The following is an 18229-nucleotide window of genomic DNA, read 5'->3' as shown; positions in this document are numbered from 1 at the left end:
GGAAGTTATGCCTAATTGTACACCTGCTCAAAGTACACAGCCATGTTAATGGCTGAAATAAAATATAAGCTAGCAAACTAGAAAGGAAGGCACAGCATCTTCAATCAAACAGATTATTTAAGCAACTAAAACGGGACAATTTTAAAGTAATATATCATTTATTATGCATTATAAAATGCTTTAAAAACTTTGAAGGTTGCCATGCTAATTATTTAATTATAATACTATGTATAGCTGTATAAAATCAACACAATGTGTTTCCTGAATGTGTATAATTTTATTATGTTAACTCAAGTATTTTCGTTTCTATATTTGCTTCTAATTTTTCTCAGTTTCATGCATGTTTACAATGCACCGTGGTCATATTCGCGCTACATAACACTTTCTCATCCCTCATCTACCTCCTAGTTCCCCAACCCCTTCCTCAATTTCAGCCAGTTTCTTACTTTCACCATGCCTTTTAGTGAGAGTCTTGCTAAGGTAGCCATGGGTTTTGTGTTTGTCATCAGAGAATAAACAGCCTATAAACTGGGGGGGAAAATTCAAATCACATATCACAAAAATGTATAACCATTGTATACAAAGAACTGTGAAAAGTAAACACACAAAATAGCAACCAATAAGTGGGCTATTAACTGAATAGGTAGTTCCTGAAATAAAAGATATAAATGGTTGTTCAATATTTTGAAAAGTGTTGAATAGCCTGAGCCATCAGACGATACAAATTAATATTGCTTTAAGATTCTGTCTTACCCAGTCAGAATAAATGATTTTAAGAAAACAAAAACATTAAATGCTGGTGATAATATGGAGGGAAACTGTTTTTACTACTGGTGGGAATGTAAACTTGTACAATAACTGTGCGAATCAGTATAAAGTCTTGTTAAAAAACTACAAGTAGAACTGCCATAGAACCCAACTACGTCACTCGGGTATATGTGTCTGACAGATATTTATTTACATGACATTTATTTACAGGCAGATATTTATATGTCTGTGTTTGTAGGCACATGATTCACAGTAACTAAGAAATGGAGCCAATCTAATTATTTATCAACAGATAGCTGGATAAAGAAAATTCAGCACACACAAACACACACACACACAATGAAGTCTTAAGTAGTTCTAAAAATGTGAAATCATAGCATTTGCAGAAAATGTATGAAATGGGAACTAATTTTGTTAAGCAAAATAAAATTGCCTTAGAAATACATATACTATTTTCTCTCATTTGTGGAATGGAAATTTGTGTGTGCGCGCGTGTATAAAAACACATATGCATATATATGTGTGAGCATTTGTATATATTTGTATGTATAGGTCATAAAACAAGAAAGGGGATAATGAGATGGGAAGAAGACATCTTAAGGAAAATAGTTTAATAGAATACATGTGATTGCAGAGCAGAAACAGGGAGTAAACAGAAAGTGATCTAATTGGAAGGGCAGAGGGATCAAGAGTGAAGGCAGTGGGGAAAGAGTACAAATGGGAATAAAGGATAATGACTCATATGTATGAAAATTTCATGATAAAATTCCAATACTTTGCCAACGTAAAAGAAATAGCTTTAAAAAACTAAAACAGGGGGGGGGGGCTTGAGAATATCTTGAAAAATTAAGAAGCAAGGCTGTACAGAGAAGCTTCAAGTAGTTTTGCATAATAACCCAATGAGTCCTAAACTCTAAAGTACATCCAAGTTGTGACTTCAGACTTTGCAGGTGTCTATATGGTTTGGAAATTCTGTATTTTTTGACAGCTTCGAAGTGTTTACTGCTGGTCTGAGGACACAATGTGAGAAATAAGAGTTTGAGGCCATGATTAAGTGGCCAACTGTGGTAAGAGCATAGGAGTCAAAGAAGTTCTGAAGATTACATTAGGAAGGCTGGGTCTGAGCCCCTTTACAGGTGGCTGTGCTAAAATGTTAAATTAGCCAGACGGTTACTGAGTTTGGATGCTTGGCCCCTCCTACCTTCCCAGAGTTTTCTGGAGCTGTTGCCCTGGCCAGAACAGTATTGGCAACTCCAGAGCTGATTTCAAACATAGTGACATTTGAGAACAGTTGCAACTAGGATCTGGGATAAGATTGTACCTCATACTGAAAAAACTGGGAACTGCAATACAACCTGATAGAGCAGAGTGTGCAGGAAGACGAAGCAGTGCTCAGGCAAGGGCTGCCTCAGATCATTTGCAAGCTCAGAGTCAAGCAGTCCCTTTCTGCTACTTCATAGAGTTCCATTAAGTAACTGTTGCTCTAGCCTTTCACATCATGCTCAGACATTATTTTGGAAGAGAATCATGTAGACTTCACCATTTGTGACCTATAACTTGTATTTCAAAATCATAGACCAAAGCACCTATGAAAATACACAATAATGTTACTGTTGTCAGCACAACTCTAATTATAAAAATCAGGTGGTTGAGCATACCAAGGAAAACAGTAAAAAGTCCTTTGCTTGCAGATGCTCTTTCTATAAACACTTAAGGAATTCTGTAGAAGAAATAACGATTTTCTCACATAAATTGATTTTTTAATATCTTGGGATACTTGTAAGTATTAAATAATTTAAATAAAGAATGGATACACATTTAAAATACACACAAGACACACCTGTTAATTGTAATTTTGGGTAGCAGCTTCTGCTGTTCTTAGCTTTGTTTTTCTTCAGCAGCTGGTACAGTTGCTTGAATTTGTTGCACTAGAGCTGTTGCTGAGGCAACACAAGAGGAGATTAAGAAACCAGCTTATCAACCAGTTCTTGATGTCTCAGACCTCAGCCACTTATCTGGAGCAGAAAAGACTAGAGACTAGAGGTTGAGATTGCATAGAAATCTGTAGGTGTAGTGGAAGTGCCAATAAAACAACCAAAGGGAATGAGACTTACCCTTCTCCACCAGCATGTGAGTCGAGAGGGACTCCACATGCAAAAGTCCACTAGGAAACAGGGATGCTGAGAGGAAAACCTGAGCTTATCATATAAAATCAGGACTTTTGGGAAAGCTTAGTCTGTTCACCTTGAGCCTGTTACATCTTGTAGCCATAGTGCTGTCTGCTTACCAGTGGAAAATAGGGCTCACCTTGTGTGTTTGTCTTCACAGTATTTTTCAAGAACTTTTTTTTCCAGCTTTGGGAAAAAATTATGTGCACATATGTTTGACACTATAAATACTTCTGAAGTTGGGTAATTAAGCAAACTATGGACATTTGTCTTATGAGATCTGAACTAATATTTTGGTAAGCTTTATTTTAATCTCCAATTTCTAATTTTTGGCTTGTAGAGCATTTGTTCTTCCTGGAAGCAGATTCTGCCCTCGGACTTTAAAATGTATAGTTTAGGTTTTAAGAGTTTCATTCTTAGTTTCACGAATTATAGGCTCAATGTCCTTTATTTATGGCTAGAAACCAAATATGAGTGAGTACATCCCATGTTCCTCTTTTTAGGTCTGGCTTACCTCACTCAGGATAGTGTTTTCTACTTCCGTCCATTTGCATGCAAAATTCAAGAAGTCATTGTTTTTTACTGCTGAGTAGTACTCTAATATGTATATATTTCATACTTTCTTCATCCATTCTTCCATTGAAGGGCATCTAGGTTGTTTCCAGGTTCTGGCTATTACAAACAATGCTGCTATGAACATAGTTGAGCATATACTTTTGTTGTATGATAAGGCATCTCTTGGGTATATTCCCAAGAGTGGTATTGCTGAGTCCAGAGGTAGGTTGATAAGAAGGTGAACCCAAAGAAAAACATAGAGGCATCCTCCTGAATATTAAACTTCATCAGGCGATGAAAGGAGACAGAGACCCACATTGGAGCACCGGACTGAAATCTCAAGGTCCAAATCAGGAGCAGAAGGAGAGAGAGCACGAGCAATACAAGAGCTATTTCCAGGAAAGGCACCAAAGCTACAGAGAAACCCTGTCTCGAAAAACCAAAAAAAAAAAAAAAAAAAGAAAAAAAAAAAGAAAAAGAAAAAAAGAAAAGAAACTTAGGACCGCGAGGAGTGCACCCACACACTGAGACAATGGGGATGTTCTATCGGGAACTCACCAAGGCCAGCTAGCCTGGGTCTGAAAAAGCATGGGATAAAACCGGACTCGCTGAACATAGGGGACAATGAGGACTACTGAGAACTCAAGAACAATGGCAATGGGTTTTTGATCCTACTGCACGTACTGGCTTTGTGTGAGCCTAGGCAGTTTGGATGCTCCCCTTACTAGACCAGGATGGAGGTGGGTGGTCCTTGGACTTCCCACAGGACAGGGAACCCTGATTGCTCTTCGGGCTGACGAGGGAGGGGGACTTGATTGGGGGAGGGAAATGGGAGGTGGTGGTGGGGAGGAGGCAGAAATCTTTAATAAATAAATAAACAAAAAGAAGGAAAAAAAAGTTTCATTCTTATAATATGAATAATAAAATCCCAGAGACAAAAACTGAGATTCAACCTGAAAACCAGAAGAACAAAGCAACCAAGACACTACTGATTCTAAGTGACCACAGGCTAAACAGACTAAGCAGACTACACCTCTCTCTCCTCCCATTTTATATCCCTCTAGTGCTGGGAGTAAAGGCATGATACCCCAGTGCTGGGATTAAAGGTGTGAGCCACTACTGCCTTGATTTGTTTCTGCATTGATCTTGTATAGCCCAGGGTGGCCTTGAACTGACAAAGATCCATCTGCCTCTGTCTCCCAAATCCTGGGATTAAAAGTGTGTGCCACCACTGCTTGATCTCTAGTGTCTTAGCTTTGCCCTTCTGATCTTTAGGCAGCTTTATTTATTAAAACATAAATAAACTATCACTATACATTCTTTCTCCTTTGTTCCTATTGCTGTTCTCTATATTTCTTCACCATAATTCCTGGGTCACATTTAATCTTGTTACTTTAGAATAACTTGGTTGTTTGTTAATGAAGACATTGATATGAATGTTAAAGGCAAATGGTCAAGAGCATTTGGCTCTTCGGATATTTGTATGAAGCCTGACTTTGTATTTTAACCAAACCACATGAACCAAGTAATCTTTAGGATATTTAGATGCCACAGATGACAAGAAATTTTATCTCTCCAAAAATATTACCCAGGAGAAAATATGATGGCAGAAAGAAACAAATATCTCACTGACCTAAGGTTGCCAGATATGATTCTGCATTATCTAGAATATAATGTATTTATTTATATCTAAAATTTCACTTCAAATTAGTGCCCAGTACAGTCACATATCTTAAACAACAGAGATATACTCTTAGAAATGTACCATTCTTTAGTTTTATTGTTGTATGTACCATACACAAGCAAAGATGGCTACACCACTGCTAGGTGATAAAGTTTTACAGGACCACTCTCACATATATGGCTCATTGTAATCTAAAGCATTGTTATGTGGGATATGAAAACAATTTTTGTTGCTTTGTTTGTTTGTTTTTCAAAATAGAGTTTCTCTGTAGCTTCGGTGTGTCCTGGAACTACCTCTTGTAAGCTAAGTTGGCCTTGAACTCACAGAGATCGCCTGCCTCTGCCTTGTGAGTGCTGGGATTAAAGGCGTGCGCCCCCACTGCCCAGCTCATGTCAGCATTTGTAAGTACTAAATGGGGCATCCTGTACTGCTGGACTGTACCACATTGGATGATAGAACCACTCTCAATATTCACATGCCTCTGCTGCTCCCTCCTGCACAGATTAAAATTCCCCAGTCCTCTTCACCTGGTAACTTTGAATGTTGGAGGTCTTTTCAAATCAGTCCTTTTCAGGAGGATTTCTTTCAGATTCCAGCCATTCCCAGGCTTCCTTTCGTGCTTCACTAAAATGCTAACTTAAGTGTGAATTTACAGGAGTAAGGAATATTCTAAATTTAGTAGAAATCCTAAAGACAGTGAAATTCTCAAGAAGTATAGTCTCTTGAAAAGTTTATAAAAAAACCTTCGAGAGCATGTGATGACAGGTGTCAATGCCAATGAGTCTAGCTAGATTTCTCTTCAATAATAATAACTAATCAAGTGAGCTCTTGTAATTTATCTTTCCTTCATCTCTTTCTTAATTCACAAAAATATAGATAAATGAATAGACGGAAGAATGCTTAGGTTTTCAGTATGGTGGCAATAGGAAATGGTTGCTATAAAATCAACTGCTGAGATAATATTCAGTATACCATTCATCCAGATTTATTTGTTACATAAGAACTGTGCTATTTCTCTTTTATCTATTCTGCTGTATCATAGGTATTACAATTCTGAGAGAGAAAAAAATCTGTTATTTCCAAGTTTTTTCCCTCCCTGAGGAATTCAAGCTAAAAGTCTACTCCACAGAAGTGCTGTTGTGTATGCAGGTGAGTTCGATAGCCTGCTATGACTCAGTCAAGCAGGCAGCACTGTGGAGCTCAGCAGAAAGGATGTTTTATCAATGTTTTTCCTGAAGTCTCATGATCATCACTCTTCTCAGTGTGGTAGATAGACCCTGCCAAAGGCTGGCTCCTCCTTCCAATCTGGAATAGCTAGCCTCATCCAGTGGCAGGGTGCAAGTCAAGCTTATTGTTCTTCAACAGCAAAATCTAGCTTTTTGGAAAAAAAAATACAAGTCCCTGAAAGCATGAATGTCTTTATACAATTGCCTGATGATGTGCTTCATGTACTCCTAAACCTCTGCTGTATTTAGTGCCAGCTGATAGAGAAGCTGGACTGCTGGTTCACTGCCACTGAGCAAATTCTTTTGTTATTTCAATCTAAGGGGAATCTTTCTCAGGTGTATAATCACTTCCCTTCGTATTTTCATCAATGAATCAACTTTTCATTTTTTTTTTTATCTACTCAGCCAGTACCTTCATAAGTATTTAAACTGAGGAACCAATGCCCCAAGCTTTCAAATAAGTTTACTTAACAGGGTATACATGCAGAGTCAATTACACCCTAAGTCACAGGGAACTAAGTGTTACTATTTGTCTAACCTTGGGATATTGGTAGGACAGAGACAGGGCTCTCAAATCAGTCTTACGAGTCATTGAAAACTTTCATGGGAGCGTAAGAACCAAGAAGAGATACGATGCAATAGAGAAGAGAGTCAGAGGTGAAGTGAATTGCAGGATGGAGAAAGGAACAAACTCTCCTCTCCAAGCTAAAGGCACTTCTCAGGAAAATGACCTGAGACAAAAACAACAAAGCACTGTGATCAATGAAGCCATGTTTCAGTTGTCACTCTACGTGTCACAAAACACTATGAACAGTCTAGTTAACTTTCCAAGAAAGATAAGCAAGAAATCAAAAGTCAGGTAGTTAGAATAAGAAGTGTACTCGATAGGCATGGGTATTTGAATATTTGCTTCTTGGGGGGGCACTCTTTGGGGTGGTTTATCAAGTGTAGTCTTATTAAAAGTAGTAGTTGAGAGTATAAAGCCTTACGCTATTTCAAATTGATTCTGCTCCTCCTTACATTTGGAGACATGAGCTCTCAGCTTCCTGAGCTGCTGTCATGCTTGCTGCTTGCTTCCATACTTCCCTCACATGATGGGCTCTTATCCCTCAGAAACATAAATTCAAATAAACACTTCTATAAGCTGTTCTGGTCATTGTATTTTATCATAGCAACAGAGAAATCAAAAACATGGCACAAATAGATTAGCTCAAGAAGGGGGGTGAAATTCAATGAAAAGCTAAAACACAAGCCAAATAGATGAACAGTAACCACACTACCAGTAATCGATGGATTGGGATGGACAAATAGCAACGGCAGGCACTAGGAAACAAGTTTTCACTGGAGCAAGCCTGTACCCAAAAGATCAGTGTGAAGAAACAGCAAGTCTGCACTGATTACTTGACAACTTATATCCCATGTGAATTATATTTTACTTGACAAATTATATCCAAAGTAAATTACACATGAACATATATATATATATATATGTCATCTTTAATGTGTAATCAACTTTATTACACATGCTGATATCAATAATCAAAGGTAATAGTTGAGTAAATTTTTCCTTCAAGGTTCATCAGTTGTTTAAATAATATCTGTTATTGAAGTTAGAAATAATTTATGTTATGTTATAGATACCATTAATTTATAAAACATAGATATTTCTTTATTTATGATGGGGTTACATCTCAGTTGGCCATTAAAAAAATTAAAATATCATAAGTCAGACAGGTATTTGAGGGACTAGAGAGATATTCTAGTGCTTAAGAGGATTTGGTGCTCTCCTAGAAGGCACAGGTTTAATTCCTGGCACTCACATGGCAGTGCAAAATCATCTCTAACTACAGCTGCAGGGCTTTGGATATCCCTTTGTTGGATTCTTAGGACCCTGCATGCCTGTGGTGTTTATGTATATATGTATATGTGTGTGTATTTATGCATATATATGCAGACAGAGCACTAATACATATAAATAAAAGTATTTTAAGAAAGAAAATATATTTGATATACTTATTACACTGAGTCTCTCTAAACTTATATTTTCTCAGAATGAAACACAATGTATATTTTATAAGAAATATATGAGATATTTTATACATCATATAACTGGTATATTTTCAAGATATATAATGTTAGAAAATGTGAGGTATATTTTCAAGTTATCATCAAGATAAAAATAGTAAGTCAAAACTGCCATGTCCAACATGTCTCCTGGAATGGATCAAACTGAGGTACCAGGGGAATGAAGAAATGACACACGGAGATGCACATATAGACAAAAAAAAAAACTATGTCAGGCTGGTTTGGACTCTATTTGAGAAACCTCAGTGCCTAATATTCTCAGATTATAGAGTTGAACAGAAATGTGGGGTTATCGTCTGAGCTCTTAAGGTCCAAATGAGGAGCAGAAGGAGGGAGAACATGAGCAAGGAAATCAGGACCACGAGGCGTGCACCCACCCACTGTGACAGTGGAACTGATCTATTGGGAGCTCTCCAAGGCCAGCTGGACTGGGACTGAATAAGCATGGGTTGAAACTGGACTCTCTGAACAAGGCGGACAATGAAGGCTGATGAGAAGCCAAGGACAATGGCACTAGGTTTCGATCCTAATACATGAACTGGCTTTGTGGGAGCGTAGCCTGTTTGGATGCTCACCTTCCTGGACCTAGATAGAAGTGGGAGGACCTTGGTCTTCCTGTAGAGCAGGGAATTTGGACTGCTCTTCAGTATCGAGAGGGAGGGGGAGTGGACTAGGGGGAGGAGAAGTGGAGTGGGGATAGGGGGAGGGGAGCGGGGGGAGGGGGCAATATGTGGGAGGAGGGGGAGGGAAATGGGAAACGGGGAGCAGTTGGAAATTTTAAGTAAAAAAGAATAAAAAAAAAGAAATGTGGGGTTATTGCACAGAGATAAACAAAGAAGCAGGGTTTATGGTACACAGCTGGATCAAAGAGGTAGGTTTAACTCACCTCAGTAGGAGAAGTCTCTGCATGGAAGAAGGCATAAATATCCAAATAGAAAAAGCTGTGGTGGACATATTTGCACACACTGTCAATACTGTACTCCATCCCTCAAAGAAAACTTGGCAATCCTTCTTAGCCTGAGGCTAAGGAATCCTTGACATGACTATGCCTGTGCCAATAGCACACATTCACTCAGGACTTTACTCACTCGGGGCTTCTGATGTTCTCTACACAAAGCAGATAACTAACAGAATATCTATAGCTTGTTATTTTCCAGACATATCTTAAATGTCAATTTATAAATCAGTGATGCAAAGATAAAGTATACCACCAACCACTGCTTTCCAGGTCTTTTTTTTTTTGTACCACAAATCAACTCAGGCCAAAGAAATTCATTAGAGAAGTAAAAATGTGAATTTTCTATCCAGTCTTTGGTTTCTCCTTGGCCAGTGAGAACCATGCATGTCTCTGTCTTCACAGAATTTAGCGACAACAAAAAAATACCCCAATTAACCAGCCTGAGGTGAGGAGAAATGAAATTCTTGGATAACGATTTGGCTGATGTGTTCACCAAGATGACTAAAATGAAAGACTCAAATAATTGAGCAGTTTCAGATCACAGAATGCTACTGTAGAACCAGCCCAAGAGCCCCATTAGAGGTGTTTTTCAATGGCTGTACAGACTATTCAGAAATTCCCGGTGTGAGACTCACCTATATTAGAGTAAATTTATTACAAATGTTCAACTTACTCACCAACTGACAATAAATACACCTCTTTATTGCTCCTGTTGTATAATGAAATCCAAAAGGGAACCGTGGAAAATTCAAATTGTGATGAACATAGGACACAATGTATTGTAGAAACTAAAGGATTTCAAGTGTACATGTATCACCCCAATGCCCAGCAACCTACTCATAACTTGAATAAATGTTGCTTAAGCAGACAAGATAACTAACTGCAGTAAGTTCTGGGGATACAAGAAAGAAATGGCCTTTTTACAGTGTAAACTAACACTGATGGATGGGCATGCTGCAAGGCTCTCTACAAGGTGGTCATGATGGACTAGGCTAATATTCTCAAAGTACAAGTGTTAACATTAAAAAGTTTTCTATCTTTTCAGTAAACTATTCGGCACAAGCTGGGACAAATAAGGAATGAAACCATGAAGAACCCCCTTAACAACAGCAGCCTCAATTGCCATTCACACAGCCAGAATTTAACTGCCAGCTCACCCTTCCATATTAACAGATAGACCTATGGATCCTCCTTAAGCAAGGTGAAGTGTTTCCGAACTATGGAGCTTTGTAAAGAACATTTTTTTTTTTATTCTCCAGAAGGTGTAGAAGAAATATGATTTGTATTTTAATTTTTCCAAAAAGCCTTTGCTTTAGTGCCAAAAGCTCACTCCAACCATTATCATAAAAGTGCTCTTATACACTTTTAGAGCAGTACTTAAAATAGTCTGTGTCCTATGATGCTGCGCTTATTCACTGCATTTCCTGCTGAAACCTCACAAGCAGAGTAACTTTCCTGGACTCTTCCTCATGTTTTCCAATCTGGAAGTGAGACTGCATTCAAAAGAAGTAGCAGAAGTTAGATTTCTTCCAGGTGAATTTTGTTGGCTGTATATTAGGATGGGAGAATGAGGAAGAAAGTAGGGGATACCATCAGAAATGACACAGAAATACAAATGGAAGAACAGTAACTTCCAGCAATTGTTCAAGGAGCAAACAACTGTAAATGTTTCAAAAAAAGCAAAGTATCAGTAACAACAGAAACCAATGGAGTTGGTTGCTTTTCTTAAAGAAAGCCACCCTAAGAATTGAGTATAAGTCATGAATTTAGATGTTTTTATTGTAAAGCAGCCACTTCATGTTTCAAGAGAGTTCTGCTTTGAGACATGAATGATGTAAGGGCTATTTCTATTATGGTTCAACATCCACAACTTTCCAAATGTATGAAAGCTACACTTGGCTGAATAGCAAATTTAAGAGAAAAAAAAATCCATCACTTTCAGGGCACATTCCTAAGGAGGAGGATGAAGTGTGAGCCATTCAACTTAGAAGAGAGGAAGAGGTGAATAGGGAAATATTTCCCACCCTTTCATAGGTGGCATCGTAGATCAATCTGCAGTGAAATCATGGAACCTGAAGGTTCTCACCATGGACACTCTGGCATTTCCAAAGGACATAGTTTTACTTTAGTTGCTTCTAGTAATATACTGAATGTTAAAATGCAACCTGGTTGCATTTCTCTGATAAACTCTGACCCTTACAGAGAAAGTAAAAGAGGTGTGTTGCCATAAAATAATCTTGAATATGAGGTCATTTCTTTAGTCAGTCAGATGAAAGTGAAAGGAATGTCCCATAATTTTTGCTGTTTAAACGTGTGACCCACCTTTGCCAGCTACAAAGTCAGTGGACTCCATAATTAACAAGTGTCATGAAGACACTTACAAAGGGTTCAAGTGCAAGGGGTAATTTCACAGAATTATTGTAAAAGTATGGGAAGTGATTTTTCATGTAATCTCACATTTTAAAACAATTTTGCAATCAAACACTAATGCAAAGGTCTCTAAAGCAAAACAGTTAAAAGTTCCAATTAAAAATGGTTAATACATATTTCTTAAATTTTAAATTTTTCACTAGGAGAATACATTTCAACCCAAAAGCATGGAAAACAGCATGTTTTTAGTCTGAGGAATGTTGATGTTCTTTCCACAGCTAACACACTTGGGTCAAGTGGCTGTAATTATTTATAAAACCAATATTCCTTCAAAGGCTTGATACTTCTCCCCTGCCTCCTGGAAAGGCTGAAAACAAGAATGAGTCATATCACTGCACTCCCAAGCTTGGCTTTCCAGAAAATGTCACACACATACTGCTTGGAAGAAAGAAAAAGTGTTAAAAATATAAATCAGTAACTGGGAAGAGTTTCAGACTTTTTTTACAGTATTTCAAATTACTTGATTATGGATTTATATGTTTATAAAAATAGTGTTTCTGTCACTACTGTCCACTGCATAAGCTAAGCAGAAACACACACACACACACATGAAAGTGAGGCCCACATTATTACTCCTGGACTGGATGTAATCGTGTGCAAGAATGTATGAGATCTTTTCCATATTCAGGGTTGATAGAAGACAGTTGGGTAGTTCTCTTTTCTTCCCAGAGCAAGGGAAAATCTTACAATATGAGCCAGAGATAATCATACTGATTTATGAAAAATTGCTCTTGTAAAGATATCAGGGCCACACAAGAGAAGCTTGGGGGTCTGATGTCAAGTTCTTGGCAGCAGAAGGGACAGATTTTAAGCAAGAGGGCAATTAGTTCTGGGTTTTCCTACTTTTCTGTGTCCAAAATCTACTATTGGGGGGAAAATTATGCAGTTACTTCAGCCTACTCTCTGGAATTCTTAAAACAAATCTCCACCCCTTTCTCTTTTATTCTAATATGCTCTGTGGCAAGGCAAAATTCCAGTGCTGCCATTTAAACATAAAAGCAAAGCCACAAAAATTTGCTGTCTCAATTTGAATTCCAGAACATAAAAGTGAGTCTCAGGTTGCCTTCAGATTCTTGTATGCATGATGAACTCAGGACATGTCAGTGTCCTGTGCTGGTACTTACTCTCTTACCCATAGTTAGGGTCTCCCTGTTGCCACTCCCTTTTCTCCCTGATAGCTGTTTATTGATGAATGCAGTTGGAAGCTTAGATGAACTAGAAACATCCTACTGCATTTTCTTAAGGTAAACTGGAGGAACATTCTAGAGCAGAAAATTTTCAACTCTTGTGTGCATCAAAATCTTCTGTAGAGCATAATAAAACACACCCTTGGGCATGTTTTAGGGCTTCTGGCTGGCTGGAAACAGGTGATAGGAGACTGGGGATTTATATTTACAACAAGTTCCAGGTGATGCAGTTACTTTATTTGGAGCAACATTTTTGTTTGTTTGGTTGGTTGGTTGGTTGGTTGGTTTTAGTGTTTCAAGACCAAGTTTCTCTATAGCTTTCGGGCCCCTCCTAGAACTAGCTCTTGTAGACCAGGCTGGCCTCGAACTCACAGAGATCCACCTGCCTCTGCCTCTGCCTCCCAAGTGCTGGGATTAAAGGCATGTGCCATCACCATCCGGTGTGGAGCAACTTTTTTAAATAGTTGTCTGGTGTTGATCACAAACATAAAACCATCAATGAATATTTGTCACATTGATCACTCATAACCATACCCAAGACCTCTGGCTCTATGAAGCACATCTAAACAAAGCTGAGGACAGGAAGTCAAGCACATACATTGACGTTATAGCAGGATGATGTAGAAACACACACAAGGAGTAGAAAGGTGTAAAGACTTTCAATGTGTGAATGGGATCATGTTGGCTCAAAAAGATAGAAGAGAAGATGGTTATGTTTTATGTTAATGAATTTTCTCACTGTGACAAAATGCCGGAGAGGAGCAACTTAAGGACGGAATGATTAATTATGGTTCTAGTTTCATAGATTTTAATCTCTGAGGCTTTTCTATGAATGGTGGTAGAAAAGCCAGATATCCATTCACAGAATACTGAAGTTAAGTTAGACCCACATCTCCCACTCTGTACAGAATTCAAACTGAAAAAAAAAAAAAAGAAAACCATAGGGAAATATTTTCAGAATACTGGTATAGACAAGTCCCGTAGCACAAGAAGTGACCCCCAAAAAGGACAAATAGTGGCACATGGAGCTAAAAGGATTTTGCACAGCAAAAGTGAGAATTATCAGAGTGAACAGAAAGACCTATGTGATGGGAGAGAATCTGTGATGACTATATTTCAGGCAATGGTTTAATATCTAATATATGTATATATACGACTATTTAAATTAAAGACAAAGAAACTCCACCAACTTATCAATTAATAAAATAAGCCAAAGAATTGAACAAATATTTCTTAGAAGAGTAGCTACAGGGGCTGGAGAAATTACTTAACAGTTAAGAGAACCTACTGTTCTTGCTGGTGATCTGGATTTGGGGCTCAGTACCAATATAATATCAGGTGGCTAACAATCTCCTGTAGCTATTGCTCTTACGGATCTGATGCCATTTGACCTCTATGAGCAACATACATATGTGCATATATAGTCATCCAGACACACAAAGACACATACAATTATACATATAATTTAATATGTACAATATAAATTTAATATATAATAAATATATTTAAATATAATACACTTTAATATATTTAAGAGAAACTTATCATTTATAAGTATATAATATATTAAAAATAACTATGATTGGCCATCATTTTTTTTAAATGTTCAACATTCTAAACAATCAGAAAAATACAAATCGAAACTACTTTGGTATTTACTTATTCACCCCAGGCAGAATAGCTATCATCAAATAAACAAATTCTGGCAAGTATATGGTGAAAGAGGAATGCTTATTCACTGTTAGTAGGAACATGAATTGGTGCAATGTAATGGAAATCAGGTTGGAGTTTTCTCAAAAAGAGAAGAGTGGAGCTACCGTATGATACAGCTCCACCCTTCTTGCATACATACCCAGAAGACTCTACATCCTACTACAGAGGTTTGTTCACATTCATGCTTATTATAGCTCTAGTCCCAAAGCCAGTAAATGTAATCAACTTACATGTTCATCATCAGATGAATGGATAATGTAAATAAGGTTTGCCTATACAATGGACCTCGGCCAAAATAAGAATAATATTATGGAATTTTCAGGAAAATGGATGCAGCTATTATACTAGTGAGGTAAGCCATACTCTGAAAGACAAATACTACATATTCCCTCTAATGTACAGATCCTGTTTTCTAACTGTTAACTATGTGAAGTTATGTGGGAGGAAATGTGAATATGAGCCAGAAAACTGAAAAGGAGCCCATGAGATGGGGGAGTAAAAGGAAGCTTTATGTGTGATCGAACATATGAAAGGGGTAGAATCATACAGCAAGAAAAATAAGACGGGGAGGTGATCTACCAAGCTCTGAATATAAAATGCCTTTAGGAATTCTGTTGCTTTAGAGACTTGCAGGGAAGACACAGAAGAATGTCCTATAGCTTCATTTCCAGCTTTTAGGGCACAAAGCATTATGATGGGATTTCTAATAGACTTGGAAACTCCACCTCATTGGCTTTGACATTCTCTTAGCATGGCCTCTCTCCCAGGCTAGCACTACTGCAGCTTCCTCAGTATCATCTTTCATTACAGGCATTTCCAGCACACTGAGGAGAAGTGACTTCTATTTTACCCTCAGAGCTTCATACACAGTACTTTCAGGGAATTCCTACTGAGAACCTTGCCCTTCTCAAAACCCTACACGCAAGTGCACAAGACAGTCAAAGTATGCATGTGTCATGCCTTCAAGCCCGGTGCCTCATGGGTAAATGTGAGCTCTGCTTCCAGCTTGAGAAATAGCCAGGCTCCCTCAGAATGCCTTTTTTTTTCCCTTGCATAGCTCAATTTAAGAAAACCACTCTGTAGATGGCTACATTCTAGCAGGGTGCCCTTATAGATTTCTCCCCAGACTATGTCTTAGTGAAGAGAGCTATTTCAAATGGGGTTCCGTTTTGTAGACTAGAATGGTCAATGGAGGAGTCAGTCCTCTAGACACCGTTTTTGTTGGTCCACTATGGTGCTTGACTCTTTAACGTTGCTGGCCTCTAACAATCACAGCTGTTTTATTTGTACTTGCTTTGTCTGTAACTTCAAACATGTCCGTGCTCCTTTTCTTGTCAAATTACACCTTCCAAATCCTCTGCTCTGCTCTGATTAAAAGCAATCATCAGTAGCTTGTGATAACCTGGATGTTATATTACCTCATATTCTCCTCACCAAGCAAGTTAGGAGTTTACTTTGGTTTTAGCCTCACTCACATTTTCAGGATTTGGCAGAATATAGATCAATTCTTTTCCAGAATGCAAGGCAAAAAGCCTCTAGTCCAACACCTCATAGAGTCTTTTCCATCTAAAACTTCATGAGCACAGCATTTCCTGTCTGCAGTTCTATCGTATGCCAGTATTCTTTTCTTGCACAAGACTCAAACATCAAGTTCTGATTACAGCATTCCAGGGTTTCTGAAGACTCCAAACTCTTTTGGATTTTCCCCTGGAGCAAGATATCAATGTCTATGAGCTATATTATCATGTTTAGTCACAGCAGTGACCTCTCATCTTTCTGCTACTAATTTTCTCGACTTGTTATTTTCTTATTAGTGTGACAAGATACCTAATAGAAGCAACTTAACAGAGAAGTATTGTGTGTTAAGGTTTCAGAAGTGTTAGTCCATTGTGTCAGGAGTCCATTGAACAGAGGATGTGTAGAGAATCCTACATTCACAATAGGTTAGAGGCTGAACCACAATATTCTACTGCTCCTATTCACCTACTTCTCAATGGAAACAATGAAAGCCAGAAAGCCCTGGTTGAGCGTTATAAAGATATTAAGAGAGCAGGGATGCCAACCCAGACTACTATACCCAGCAAAGCTTTCAATTGCCGTATAGAAGGACAAATCAAGATACTCTATGACAGAACCAGATTTAACCAATACCTAGCCACAAACCCATCCCTACACAAAGTACTAGAAGGAAAACTCCAACCCAAGGAAGTTGGGTACATTCACAAAAAATATTACAATAGATGATCTCACAGCAGCAAAGCCCAAAGAAGGGAAAAAAACACACAAAATAATGTCACCAACAATAAAAACTAAAATAACAAGAGATAGAAATCACTGTTCATTAATAACCCTTAATATAAATGAACTCAACTCACCTCTAAAGAGGCATATACTAACAGATCCAATAACAAAACAGAATCCATCCTTCTGCTGCATACAAGAAACATACCTCAATTTCAAAGACAAACGTCACCTCAGAGTAAAGGATTGGGAAAAAAATTTTCCAATTAAATGGACCTAAGAAACAAGCTGATGTAGATATCCTAATATCTAGCAAAAAAGACTTCAAACTAAAATCAATCAAAAGAGACAAGAAGGACATTTCATATTAGTCACAGGAAAAATCCATCAAGAGGAAAACTCAATACTGAACATGTATGCCCCGAACACAAGGGTACCCTAAAATGTAAAATGAATAAATTAATAAATAAATAATAAATCTAAAACAAAAAAAAATTCTAAACCTTAAATCACACAATAAACCCCACACACTCATAGTGGGAGACTTCAACACTCCACTCTCACCACTGGACAGGTCTGTCAGACAGAATATTAACAGAGAAATGAGGGAACTAACAGATGTTATGACTCAAGTGGACTTAACAGACATCTATAGAACATTTCATCCAAACATAAAAGAATATACCTTCTTCTCAGCACCTCGTGGAACCTTCTCAAAAATTGACTACATACTGGTAACAAAACAAACCTCAAAAGGAACCAAAAAATCGAATAACCCCATGTATCTTATCAGATCATCATGGCTTAAAATTAGAATTCAACAGCAACACTAATTCCAAAATGCCTATAAAAACATAGAAATTAAACAATGCGCACCTGAAGCATCAATGAATCAAGGAAAAAATAAAGGAAGAAATTAAAGACTTCCTAAAATTCAATGAAAATGACCACAAACATACCCAAATTTACAGACCACAATCAAAGAAACTTTATAGCACTAAATGCCTACATAGAGAAGCTGGAAAAAAATCTCACACAAGTGAACTTACAGAACATTTGAAAAGTCTAAGACAAAAAGAAGCAAACTCACCCAGTAGAACTAGATGGCAGGAAATAATCAAATTGAGAGCTTAAATCAACAAAATAGAAACAAAGAAAATAGAAAATAAAATCAGTGAAGACAAAGAGTTGGTTCTATGAGAAAATCAAAAGAA

Source organism: Chionomys nivalis, chromosome 9, assembly GCF_950005125.1.
Source record: "Chionomys nivalis chromosome 9, mChiNiv1.1, whole genome shotgun sequence".
NCBI lineage: Eukaryota > Metazoa > Chordata > Mammalia > Rodentia > Cricetidae > Chionomys > Chionomys nivalis.
This window is presented reverse-complemented; position numbering follows the sequence as displayed.